The sequence below is a fragment of the Schistocerca nitens genome, chromosome 5, assembly GCF_023898315.1.
Source record: "Schistocerca nitens isolate TAMUIC-IGC-003100 chromosome 5, iqSchNite1.1, whole genome shotgun sequence".
NCBI classification, from domain to species: Eukaryota; Metazoa; Arthropoda; class Insecta; order Orthoptera; family Acrididae; genus Schistocerca; species Schistocerca nitens.
The window spans coordinates 633,926,264-633,940,330 of record NC_064618.1 but is presented as its reverse complement, the minus strand read 5'-3'; the positions used below and the strand labels follow the sequence as shown (position 1 = coordinate 633,940,330).

At 40.6% G+C, this 14,067-nt stretch overlaps 1 protein-coding gene across 5 annotated transcripts in view; it reads right to left on the bottom strand.

The window, feature by feature from the left end:
* Positions 1-14,067, bottom strand: part of LOC126259322 (uncharacterized) — a 138,203-nt gene that overhangs the window by 23,032 nt on the left and 101,104 nt on the right. The gene's annotated exons all lie outside the window — the stretch shown is intronic.

Sequence of the window (14,067 nt, the reverse complement as noted above, 5' to 3'; positions counted from 1 at the left end):
AGTGTTTTGCGCGGCTGATATTCGGTGGTTTTAATGATCATTTTGCTGAAGATAACTGTTTCCATCATAATCAATAGTTGTATAGAATCTGTTGTATGAACTGTGATTTAGTGACACACACACAACTTACAGACAACACTTTAACACAATGTTAACTTGGAGTTCTTTAGTAACTTGACCAAATCTTTAGCCGGGAGAAAAAATTATTTTGTAATTACTCTCTGTAATGAAATAAGATTATCATTTTCATTTACCAATTACTTAAATACCAAACCACTGAATAACACAGCGAACGCCACAAGGGCCTTATATGATACCAAACAGGTTGACTGATGCAAGAAGATATTGTCGGTTTCTATCACACGACTTGTCTGTCCTGCAGGAGTACCCGATGGCTGACGACATTGTTCATGCTTGATGGTGCACTAGCCCATTTTCTCTTAAATGTCTGAGAACACTTCACACAGACATTTAATGGGCAATGGATTGGTTGGAAAAGTTCACTACACAGGCTAGCTTGTTCCTTGATCTTAAGCAGAACGAGAAAAATTTAGGGAAGTACTGAGATGATACGTCGACATATTTTTAAAGATACCGGGATTAATTAATGAATGTGTTTGTAAAATTAAAGTGAAGGATCGTGAACCATTCCCTAGTAAATCACATGTGACACCAGTGGCAAAAAGGGAAGGTGTTAACAAAGAAGTTTCAGTTCTTGATCTCTACGGACTACTACCCAGCTCAAAAGGAAATTTCACTCAAATTTTGGTTGTGATGGATGTCTTTTCAAAATTTGTATTCCTATACCCACCCAGGAAAGCCAACATTAAGATCATAATCAAGGAACTTGGGGAAGAATACTTCGTAAATACTGTCAAGCCAGGCTGCATTTTATCAGACAATGGTCCACAATTTCCGTCACACCTGTGGGAAGATTTTGTTAACAATAAAGGTATTCGGCACATTGCAATTTCGTCTTTCGGGCCCGCATCCAACCTGACTGAACGCCAAATGCATGAACTCTGACATTTATTTTGTGCACATTATGGGAAGAAACATAAAAGATGGGTAGAACGATTGACAGATTTTGAAACAGTAATTTATAGTTTGTCACATGATTTGACATGATTGCCGCCATGTACAGTTCCCTTTGGAAAGAAACCAGACAGTACCTTTTATGAATACATTTCCTTTCCAAACGAAGAGGAAATTACACAAGAAGAGCGCTTTAAAATCGCATTGGAAACGATGAAGAAACAAGCAGAAGAACGGAAGCTGGCACATGGCAAGGTAGTGAAGCCCATTACATACCAAGTCAGTGATTTAGTGCTCATTAGAACTCAAACGAAATCATCAAGTGTAAATGGAGAGAGAGAAAAGTTTCATCACTACTAGCAAAGACCATTCAAAATTAGAAAATTTGTGCACCCTAATTCGGTTGAAATTGAAATGGTGCAGTCAGGTCAGTATCATAGCCTACAAAATGTAGAAAACATTAAACTGTATCATCTGTAAGAAGTGTTGCAAGACAAGGGATGCTCTTTGTGAACATATAATTTTGTCTGTTTGAAAGTAATTGGACAACAATTGGTAGCTATTGCGAATAAGTTATAGTGAACAGTAGTAGGTAACTACTGTGAGTCAGGTGCAATCAGTTTTAAACATTCTGTGTCATGAAGTAAACATTGTAAAGTGCTTCAGTCAGACACACGTCCATAAACAATAACAGGGACATGTGGCGTGGGTGTTGTGTTTACTACAGACTATTTGATGTGCGTGTGCAGTGTGTTTTGTTCCCCACTGCCGTAATTCCCTTTTGTGTTTGTATGTTGGCGAGCCTCTTGGAGCCATTGATGTGAAGCAATGCATGCCCAGTGCCGTCGTCACTTGTCTATACTGCAGCAGTGGAGCTGCCAACAAGAGGACCTAGCACGCAATGCGACTGTCACTTATTCCAGCTCTGCACTAGGTTGGCGAGCTGTGTGGAGCATGGAACCATGGGATGCTGATGTCAGTGGCCAACTGATCAACAAGTTTCATGGCGCGGGAATCGCTGTTATGATGCTGCTACAACAATTCTACAAATTTGCAGAGACAACGAGTGTACAGTCCCCAGCGGCTTCGATGACACAGCATATAATTCATCAAAAGCTACGAATACATGTGTTATGCACCACATCATATAGGACAGTGAAAAAGCAGAGTACATGATTCTTCTTGTGGTGGTGTATCCCCGGTGTCGTCGATACCACAGCCCAGTACACCATGAACCAGTGTGTTTACGTGTGACTTATGACTCAACATGTAGGTAGGGCCCTACAGCAGAGTAATCAGATAAATGATTTACAACAAGAATATGACGTGCTACATAAAAAAAGTGTTTTCCAATGTGATGATTTGTTTATGGATTACTTTCCAAGGTATGTGTTTTCTGTCAAATTTCTTGTACTTCTAACCCTGTAAACTGTATGCCAAAATCTAACAGTATCGTATTTTCAAACTATGCTACCACTATGAGTGTAGATTTATGTGGGCTAGTAACAGAATACTTTCATATCAATATTGTGTAGTAGTTAGGGCTGTCCGTTTATTATTTTGTTTACTTTTGAATCACATTTATTTGGTTTCTATTCATTCAATACAGTGACAATATAATGATAAATATTCAATTCATTAAGACAAATTACATGAACAGGAAACACTAATAGACAATTGTTATTAATGTGTCACATTTAGGCATGCTACTTCAATGGGATGTTACAGCACTGGTTATAATTACTGTAATTTTAAATTTTACAGATTTTTTTTTTCCTTTTTCGTCTTCCTATATATTTTTAAACTTGAATATTCAAATCTAATGTCACCATTATATTTTATCAAATTAAAGTGTTATTTTGGTGGGGATATGCAAGGATACAGTACCCTTACATAGCTGTAGCCTTACATAGTATCGATCATACGCTCTCCACAGTGATCATAAACTAAAGCAAAGACTGCAGTGCAGTCAACAATGTGCAAGTGGGTGAGCAGGAGTCGAGCGTTAGAGCCCATGAGCGGAAGTCAGATATGTATACATGTATTATTTTAACATTATGCACAGGGCAACCATCACAGGCTCCCTCGAGGTTCTCAGAGAAGTTATCTTTATCCTGGCCATTTGCGAATCAGGCCTTCAGTCTTATTTGTAAGATTCTAGATTTTTCCAGTAAATCCACCCACTATGTATTTAAATTTCTGTCTTGCTGCAGACCCTGTAACAAATTTATTGTTGCTCTCTGTACCATGAGAGAAAATTATCCAGCTTCCCATATCAAGCACTCCGTGTCTATTACATCACATTTAATGTAGGGCAGCTATTCCTGTCCTGTCTTGGTTTTACTGAGGTGTTGTAGCAGTGACCTCAAGCTCCTTGCTCCTTCTCCCGTATAGTGCTCTTACATTCAAGGTTCCTTTTTTATTTGCCTTTGCCCTTCCCTTTAACAGTGCTGTGTCACTGTCCATGTATCAGTCCGGCTTCTTTACTTCGAAGTTTCTGGACATTTGTAATTTACAGAAAGGGGTTGTTAGCCACCTGCCCAACCCCCAAGTTGGAGTACCAGGATTTGTATCAGGTTTACTCCTTTTACTGAAGTTGTCTCTAGAACCCTCCCTGTCCTATATTGTGAGACACGCGTTGTCTGGCTCCTCTGTCAAGACCACTTTGGCTTGGGTGACCCTACCATTAGCTATGCTACCGCCAGCATAGCTCTCGAGTTTGACAAAGCATGCAAGCCCTCCCACCCGGCACTGAAGGCACCTCCGACAAGGTGGCATGCCCTGTAAGGTTTCCTTTAGATGGTCTATGAAAAGGTTAGCATAGAATGGTGCCACGCAGTTGCCCATGACTGAGCTGAGGATTTACTTCAAAGTAGTAGTAGTTCTGTGTTAGGATAAAGGTAGATAGGTGAATGAGGTAATGTGTTTGAGCCTTAAGGACACTGAGAAATGTAGTGTTCAGTTGTAACAAGACCATGGGCAAGAGGGATTTTGGTGCTTAAGGAAGTGGAGTCAACAGTGAGCAGTAGGGAACCAGGAGGTAAAGGGGTGTGGATGGTGAAGAGACGGTGAAGGAAGTGGTTGGTATCTTTGTTGTGGGAGCCTAGATTTCAGGCAATTGGCTGGAGCCGTTTCTCAATGAGGGTTGAAATACTTTCAGTGGTGGCACAATAACCAGCTACAATGGGGTGTCCAGCATTGTTCGGTTCGTGAATTTTGAGGAACTTTTAGAAAGTGTGTATGTAGGGAAATGGGTTCAGGGGAGAGGTTCTGGCAAGGGCCTAAGGATTTAAGCATGGATTGGGGGTTATGTTAAACTTCTGGGATGGGTTCACTATGGCAGGTGGACATGTCAGACAAGTGGCAAATGCATTTAGCCAGATTGTTACTGTGACTCATTAAAACAGTGGTGGAGCCCTTGTTTGCAGGGAGGATGATTAGGTCAGGACCTGTTTTGAGACTGTGTATGGCTGTTCATTCCTCCACTGAAAGGTGGTTGTACTTAGGAAGGGACCTAGAGAAGAATGGTGAGGCCAAATTGGAAGTAAGGAATTCCTGTAAGGTGACCATAGGGTAGTTATATAGAGTGTGAGGAGGATCACAGTTGGATGGTGGAACAAACTGGGAGAGGCAGGACTGACTTTGGTTGTAGGTATTAGTGGCAAGTGTTTCTTTTACAGGAATAAGGAAAAGGAGGATAGGTCTTTGATATGTCCACCATTGTTAAATGAGGGTGAAGGGCTAAAGGTGAGGCCCTTGGATAGGACTGAAACTTCTGTGGGACTGATGATTTTGGTGGAAAACTTAACAACTATGTTCCGGGATTATTTAGGCTCTGGGTTTTGAGTAACGGTAGTGAGTTGTGAGGGATGTGGCAAGTTGAAAAGGTCCACTACGCAGGTTCTTTTTATTGCACCTCTTTGCAGTACAACGGGCCATCTTCATGGGGAGTAGCAATCTGTCTTTTTCCTAATATTGCTAAAATGACACTTAAAACATTTTCCATTTCCACTCTTCAAATGAGTATTATGATATATGGTTTATCACACAAGCTGACAAAATACCATATAGGTTGTGTCAAAAGTGAATGAAATTGACACCATTTGTTTTGGACCAACATAATCCATAATTTTCACAGAAATCAGCATTTTGTGAAGCCATGAAAGAAGCAAATCTTGTGTTTTGAAGCAGTTTTATAAGTAACTGTAATATCTCGAAAATATTAGTTGCTACTTACAATTTTTCAGAGTTCCTGTTGTGCATCGTTAACACTCAGAGGTGCTAAGGGTGTCTTTTATTGCTGCCAAATTGTAATTATTCCATTGCTTCTTGTGATATCAAATATAAAATAATACTCACTCTGGTCTTTTAGCTTTATTTGAAAGGATGCATTGTTAAAAGGTGTCGTCGTTAACTGCCGTTTACTTCACGCCTGCTGTGCAACGAGCTACCTTAATTTAAGTATTAACTGTATTTTTCTTACTTGTCACTTCTTCTTCCATGTGTTTTTGCTATTAGGAAGCTTTAATTGTCGAGTGCTAGTAATAGTGATCCATAGATTTCGTGTTTGTTTTCAATACAGTCAGAGAGAGTCCCTTTAGTCAACCATAGTGCCAGTAGTGCTAGTGTATGTTTTCAATACAGTCCAGAGACAGGTAGCGCTATTTTCATTGTTATTTACAAGAAGTGTCTAGCAACCACAGTTTAGTCAACAATCAGCTGCCTTTAGTGAATTAGCAGTCTAGTTAAAAAGTTGATTAACTCTCTACAGTAAATTGATTTCTTAGGATGGATAGGATGTGTGACTGCTGTGTATGGACGCAGGAGGAGCTGGCCACTGTTTGCGAACAACTGAACGTGTTATGGCCGCGGTCAGCCGTCTTCAGGCTGCTGCCTCGGAGTGTAGCGGCAGTGGGGAGTCTGGCGCGTCGCATAGTACACCCCAGGTGTTACATGCTTCACCCACTGCCCTGCTGTCGATACATTTTCGCAGTTACCAGGCACGGTTGGGCGACCCTCTCCCCAAGGGGAGTGGCGGGTTCAGCAGCGTTCGCGGCGCACGAGGCGGAGGGTCAATGTGGAGGCTGGCCGTATGGCATCGCCCACTCTGCCTGCGAGTGGACATGTGGCCGCTCCTTCAGCAAGGTCCGAGCAGACACACGGGGGGAGGGGTTTATTAGTTATTGGGAGCTCCAACGTTAGGCGGGTGATGGAGCCCCTTGGGGAAATAGCAAAAAGGTCGGGGAAGAAGGCCAGTGTTCACTCTGTCTGCTTGCCGGAGGGTCTCATCTGAGATGTGGAGGAGGCCCTGCCGGTGGCGATAGAGAGCACTGGGTGCACCCGACTGCAAATTGTTGCTCATGTCGGCACCAATGACTCCTGCCGTCTGGGTTCAGAGGTCATCCTCAGTTCGTACAGGCGGTTGGCGGAATTGGTGAAGGCGGAAAGCCTCGCTCGTGGGGTGGAATCAGAGCTAACTATTTGTAGTATCGTTCCCAGAAAATATCGCGGTCCTCTGGTTTGGAGCCGAGTGGAAGGCTTAAACCATAGGCTCAGACGATTCTGCAGAGATCTGGGGTGCAAATTTCTCGACCTCCGCTATCGGGTGGAGAAATGTAGGGCCCCCCTGAATAGGTCACGCATGCACTACACGCCGGAAGCGGCTACAAGGGCAGCGGAGTACGTGTGGAGTGCACATGTGGGTTTTTTAGTTTACAGAATTCCCTCCCTAGGCCCGACAAGATGCCTCCCGAGACGTAGCAAGGTAGGAGTAGGCAAAATGCAACAGGGAACAACAATATTAATGTGCTAATAGTAAACTGCAGGAGCGTCTATAGAAAGGTCCCAGAACTGCTCTCATTAATGAACGGTCACAATGCCCATATAGTACTAGGGACAGAAAGTTGGCTGAAACTAGACGTAAACAGTAATGAAATCCTAAACTCAGATTGGAATGTATACTGCAGAGACAGGCTGGACAGTGAAGGGGAGGCGTGTTTATAGCGATAAGAAGTGCAATAGCATTGAAGGAAATTGACGGAGATCCAAAATGTGAAATAATTTGGGTGAAGGTCACGGTTAAAGCAGGCTCAGACATGGTAATTGGATGTCTCTATAGGCCCCCTAGCTCAGCAGCTGTTGTGGCTGAGCACCTGAAGGATAATTTGGAAAATATTTCGAGTAGATTTCCCCACCATGCTACAGTTCTGGGTGGAGGTTTTAATTTGCCGGATATAGACTGGGAGACTCAAACGTTCACAACGGGTGGCAGGGACAAAGAATCCAGTGAAATCTGAAAACTACCTTGAGCAGTTAAACAGAGAACCGACTCATGGCGATAACATATTAGACCTTCTGGTGACAAACAGACCCGAACTATTTGAAACAGTTAACGCAGAACAGGGAATCAGCGATCTTAAAGCGGTTACTGCATCGATGATTTCAGCCGTAAATAGAAATATTAAAAAAGGTAGGAAGATTTTTCTGTTTAGCAAAAGTGACAAAAAGCAGATTACAGAGTACCTGACGGCTCAACACAAAAGTTTTGTCTCAAGTACAGATAATGTTTAGGATCAGTGGACAAAGTTCAAAACCATCGTACAATATGCGTTAGATGAGTATGTGCCAAGCAAGATCGTAAGAGTTGGAAAAGAGTCACCGTGGTACAACAACCGAGTTAGAAAACTGCTGCGGAAGCAAAGGAAACTTCACAGCAAACATAAACCTAGCCAAAGCCTTGCAGACAAACAAAAATTACGTGAAGCGAAATGTAGTGTGGGGAGGGCTATGCGAGAGGCGTTCAATGAATTCGAAAGTAAAGTTCTACGTACTGACTCGGCAGAAAATCCTAAGAAATTTTGTTCTTATGTCAAAGCGGTAGGTGGATCAAAACAAAATGTCCAGACACTCTGTGACCAAAATGGTACTGAAACAGAGGATGACAGACTAAAGGCCGAAATACTAAATGTCTTTTTCCAAAGCTGTTTCACAGAGGAAGACTGCACTGTAGTTCCTTCTCTAGATTGTCGCACAGATGACAAAATGGTAGATATTGAAATAGACTACAGAGGGATAGAGAAACAATTAAAATCGCTCAAAAGAAGAAAGGCCGCTGGACCTGATGGGATACCAGTTCGATTTTACACAGAATACGCGAAGGAACTTGCCCCCCTTCTTGCAGCGGTGTACCGTAGGTCTCTAGAAGAGCGTAGCGTTCCAAAGGATTGGAAAAGGGCACAGGTCATACCCATTTTCAAGAAGGGACGTCGAACAGATGTGCAGAACTGTAGACCTATATCTCTAACGTCGATCAGTTGTAGAATTTTGGAACACAAATGTCTGCTTGTGTCTGTATATGTGCAGATGGATACGTGTGTGTGTGTGTGTGTGTGTGTGTGTGTGTGTGTGTGTGTGTGTGTGTGTGTGTGTGTGCGCGCGCGCGCGCGCGCGAGTGTATACCTGTCCTTTTTTCCCCCTGAGGTAAGTCTTTCCGCTCCCGGGATTGGAATGACTCCTTACCCTCTCCCTTAAAACCCACATCCTTTCATCTTTCCCTCTCCTTCCCTCTTTCCTGATGAAGCAGCCGTTGGTTGCGAAAGCTTGAATTTTGTGTGTGTTTTTGTGTCTATAAACATGCCAACGCTTTTGTTTGGTAAGTTACATCATCTTTGTTTTTAGATACAACTAGTTCTTTACTCGCACAAAGTGTTTAGTAATACCGACAAGGATTTCAAACTGATTCTGTATTTCTGGATTTCCAGAAGGGTTTTGACAATGTACCACACAAGTCGCTTGTAGTGAAATTGTATGCTTATGGGATATCGTCTCAGTTACGTGCCTGGATTCATGATTTCCTGATTGGCGTTCCCCAAGGTAGTGTTACAGGTCCTTTGCTGTTCCATATCTACATAGACGATTTGCGAGACAATCTGAGCAGCTGTCTTAGGTTGCCATTCTATATTCACGAAGATGCAAAGCTGGTACTTTTTGCTGATGATACTAGTATAGCTATCACACCCAACAGACAAGAATTAACTGTTGAAATTTTGAATGATGTTTTTCAGAAAATCATTAAGTGGTTCTCTGCAAATGGGCTCTCATTAAACTTTGACAAAACACAGTATATACAGTTCCACACAGTAAATGGAGTGACACCATTAATACATATAGACTTCGATCAGAAATCGGTAGCTAAGGTAGAATATTCAAAATTTCTAGGTGTATGCATTGATGAGGGGTTGAACTGGAAAAAACACACTGAAGATCTGCTGAAACGTTTGAGTTCAGCTACTTATGCTATTAGGGTAATTGCAAATTTTGGCGATATACATCTGAGTAAATTAGCTTACCATGCCTATTTTCATTCTCTGCTTTCGTATGGCATCATATTCTGGGGTAACTCATCATTGAGTAAAAGAATGTTCATTGCACAAAAGTGTGTAATCAGAATAATTGCTGGAGCTCATCCAAAATCATCCTGCAGACACTTATTTAAAGAGCTAGAGATCTTCACTGTAGCCTCACAATATATATATTCACTTATGAAATTTGTTATTAACAATCCGAATGAATTCAAAAGTAATAGCAGTGTACATTGCTACAACACTAGGATAAAGGATGATCTTCACTACTCAAGGTTAAATCTAACTTTGGCTGGGGGTAAATTATGCTGCCACGAAAGTCTTTGGTCAGTTACCTAATAGCATTAAAAGTCTGACAGATAGCCATATAGCATTTAAAAGGAAATTAAAAGAATTTCTTAATGGCAACTCCTTCTACTCATTAGATGAATTTTTGAATATAGTAAGTGGGTAATTTCCCCAACCCCCACAAAAAAATAAATAAATAAATAAATAAATAAAATAAAATAAAATAAAAAAATAAAATTAAGTGTCATGTAATATTTTGTGTAATGTAATACCTTGTGTAGACATATTTTATTAACCTGACACGTTCCACATCATTACGAAGTGTCGTATTCATGATCTATGGAACAAGTATTAATCTAATCTAATCTAATCTGTTTGCAGGTGACGCTGTCGTTTATCGACTAGTAAAGTCATCAGAAGATCAAAACAAATTGCAAAACGATTTAGAAAAGATATCTGTATGGTGCAAAAACTGGAAATTGACCGTAAATAATGAAAAGTGTGAGGTCATCCTCATGAGTGCTAAAAGGAATCTGTTCAACTTTGGTTACATGATAAATCAGTCAAATATAAAGGCTGTAAATTCAAATAAATACCTAGGAATTACAGTTATGTACAACTTAAATTGGAAAGAATACATAGAAAATGTTGTGGGGTAGGCTGAGTAAAGGCTGCTTTTTATTGGCAGAACCCTTAGAAAATGTAACAGATCTACTAAATGGACTGCCGACACTACACTTGTCCATCCTCTTTTAGAATACTGCAGCGTGGTGTGGGATCCTTACCAGACAGGACTGACCGAGTACATCGAAAAAGTTCAAATAAGGGCAGCAGGTTTTGTATCATTGCCAAATAGGGGAGAGAGAATCGCTGAAATGATACAGGATTTGGGGTGGACATCATTAAAATCGAAGGCGTTTTTTGTTGCGGCGGAATCTTCCCACGAAATTTCTATCACCAACTTTCTCCTCCAGAGGTGAAAATATTTTGTTGACACCGGCCTACATGGGGAGAAACAACCACCGTAATACAATAAGGGAAGTCAGAGCCTGCATGGAAAGATGTAGGTGTCCATTTTTTCCGTGTGCTATACGAGATTGGAATAATAGTGTGTTGTGAGGGGGATTTGATGAAACCTCTGCCAGGCACTTAAATGCAGAGTACCAATGCAGATGTAGATATTGCAGAAGAAAAATAGTATTCATATATTTCTCTAAATCTGCAACCAGCAACATTTCCTGTAATCCGAAATTCTATTGATTCCTGTAGCTAACTCAAAACATTAAATTCCAACCTAGTCATTTTTCAAAGTATTATGTAGTTTTCAAAATAAAAGTTGTTCTTATGCCAGTCTATAAGTAGTCAAATGTCACAAAAAACAGTCAGTCCATGGTTTGAAATTAAATGACAAACATCCATGTTTGTCTTGGTGTTAGTCTTTTCCCTACGTGTGTTCATCTCGCCTTGTCTTTTTGGGCTGGATATTTTCATGTGTTGCAGAGTGGCTGGCTCATCCTCTTTCATTCTTGTGGGCAGCCAGCCCAGACCATCTGCTCTATGGTTTTAATACCTTCCTCTAGTTTTCCTTTTGGTGTGCGTTTTCCCCAATTTTGTTCCTTTCTTTCGTTTTCTCTGTCGGTGTGGTTCTCCATTCCTTTTACCCCCTTTTACCTCCACAAATTAAATTTGGGTGTTGTTTTACTTTGAGCCTTGTTTGCATAAGGAAAAAGGGACTGACGACCTTGTAGTTTGGTTCCTTATACCCCAAACCAACCAATCAACCAGCTCTGTTGGAAGTACTCTTGTTGTTGACTTAGGCCACCACTACGAACATTTTGTAAGTGAATATACATGCACCAACGACTGTGAAACTGAAGAACGGCAATGTAAAAGAATTCCAAATATTTCTGTTAACCGAAGGGAACAATATTTTGAATAATTTTGAGTTGCAATTAGCAAGGCTGAAGTATTATTGTCATCGATCTGGTTGTTGGACATAGTGCTTTCCATGAGGAAAAGACTTGACTGAACTACCCATATGTGATTTCCTCCAGCAAGTACACTGATGCTTCTAGATAAGTGTGAACTGTTTACTTCTGCCACAATCGACTGCTTCACCACTTTGATTGCACTAATGATTGTTTGTAGTGTAAAAATAACCATAGTTAATAACTAAAATTTGAAGGGAATAAAATGTGAGGGTTAATTTCTTCTAAACTATGGTGTCTTTTACATCAATGAACAAATCCCATCCCACACTCAATCAGATTTTCAGCTTTGCAGTGATCATGACTGGTGTCACTGGGGGGAGACTACAACATTACTGGTCAGTTCTTTTCACAACATGTCTAACTAGTTCATTTCTTCAAGAGAAATGCATCGACCCATGTTCATGCGAAATGATGTTAAAATATTATTATTGTAGACAGAGTTCTTAATCTCTCACTTGTGACCATTCATATGTTAAATAACTACAATCATGGTTCTATAGGCAACTGCAAACATTTTTTCCATGAGGACATTGACAGTATTTTCTCACAGTGGGATAAATGTAGTAAAGATTATGGCGATTACTTTTGAATTGATGAACAGTATACATACTTTTTTCCATGTGTCTCATTTTCACATGATTACCCCTTAAGAGTGTCTATTGGAAATATTAGTTACTGGTAAGCCCTATTCAGCTTTTAAATATTTACTCTATTCTCTTCAACACACACACATCATTTTTTCATTACAACCCTTTCCTGAAGGTTAAAAAAAAAAAAAAAAAAAAAAAAAAAAAAAAAAAGAGTACAGGTGTAGATTTACCTTTTTGCTTTCTTTTTTTTATCTTTGGGGTAATGGGTATAACTAGGGTGACCAGATGCAATTGTTTAAAAAGGAGGACAAACAGCTTTAAAAAGGACAAAGGAAGGAAAAAGAGGACACATCAAATGGGTCAACTGCAGATGAGGATACCACCCGTCAGCTTTGGACAAAACACGTGACTGAAGGGAATTACCGGTAAAACTAGTAGTTAATTATTACTGATGGTCAGGTGGTGGTTAACTGAGCAATATAGAAAATTTAAAAACATTGATTGTGCTGACAGTGTGGGGTCAATTGTTGTGATATGTCAACAACACGGAATTGTTTACAAAGCGAAAAACGTAAGACCGTTCACCTCCCTTCATTCGACGCACCGCTACCAACATCTACAATTCAAGCAACAGCTGACGACATGTAAAGTGCACTTTAACCTTCCAAATACAATTGATTATGACACAATGAAATAAAACCATGAAAGTTAATCTGTCGAGTTATTTGTTACCTTTATTGGCCACTGAGACGTACGTTCCAGCTCCACATCTCTTACATGAATTCATTTCTCCCTTTCTTGAAAGCCGGATATTTGCAGGAAAGGACATCAGAAAATGTGCACTTTCGTTTAGGCATAGCCAAATATTTTACGTAACTCACGCGGTTAAAAATTACACTCAAAACTGACACGTGCACTACAGGAAGCCAAGCCAATACAAAGCGAAGATATGAAACGAAAATTTTAAATAACCGATATTTGCATTCGCTTATAGGTCTATCAACGATAGTTAAATAACCGATATTTGCATTCGCTTATAGGTCGATCAACGATAACATCGACGATCCTGGTGCCACCTACTAACACCACCTTCGTGCGTGTTTATCACGAAGACTGTGCCAATAGTTAAAGTATTTAAGAAAAGAGCAATAGAACGGAACGAATTGTAAATTTAACTGTACTACGCTCAACTTTGCGAAAATGCCGGACACTGTAAAAATCCGCCCGTACCCCGTACAAAGAGCTAAAAAGGAGGACATGTCCGGATTAATCCGGACGTCTGGTCACCCTAGGTATAACTGAAGAAAAGTAAGCAATGTTGCCATGGATGGAAAGCATTGTACAGGCCGCACCAATAGTGGATGTGCTCTGTGCCAAGGATGGGGGACGGGAAGCAAGAAGAGAGGTGGTTTGCATTGGAGGAGTAAAATACACTTAAAATGTGGATATATTCTCAGTGCCAGGTTACATAAGTGCTCGTCCAGGCCGGACTGTTGAGGACATTGCCAGTACAGGGGACAATTGAATTCAAGATTGGAAGAGGGAGAGAAGATGCTTCACGTTAAGTTTGGCTGGTGACTGGTAATGGAGCACAGAAAGAGAGACAGATGGCAGAAGAAAATATTACTCCTGATAATCCAGACTGGCTAGGTGTCCTGTACAGCAAGGAAAGGTGTAATGCATCAAAGAGAGCAGAGTAAATCATTAAACACAAAATATGTCTTTGGAAAGTGAGACCAGCTATGACTGCTGTAAAACGAGTAAGAAGCCAGATACCATATCAAACAGTATAAAATCAGAAAA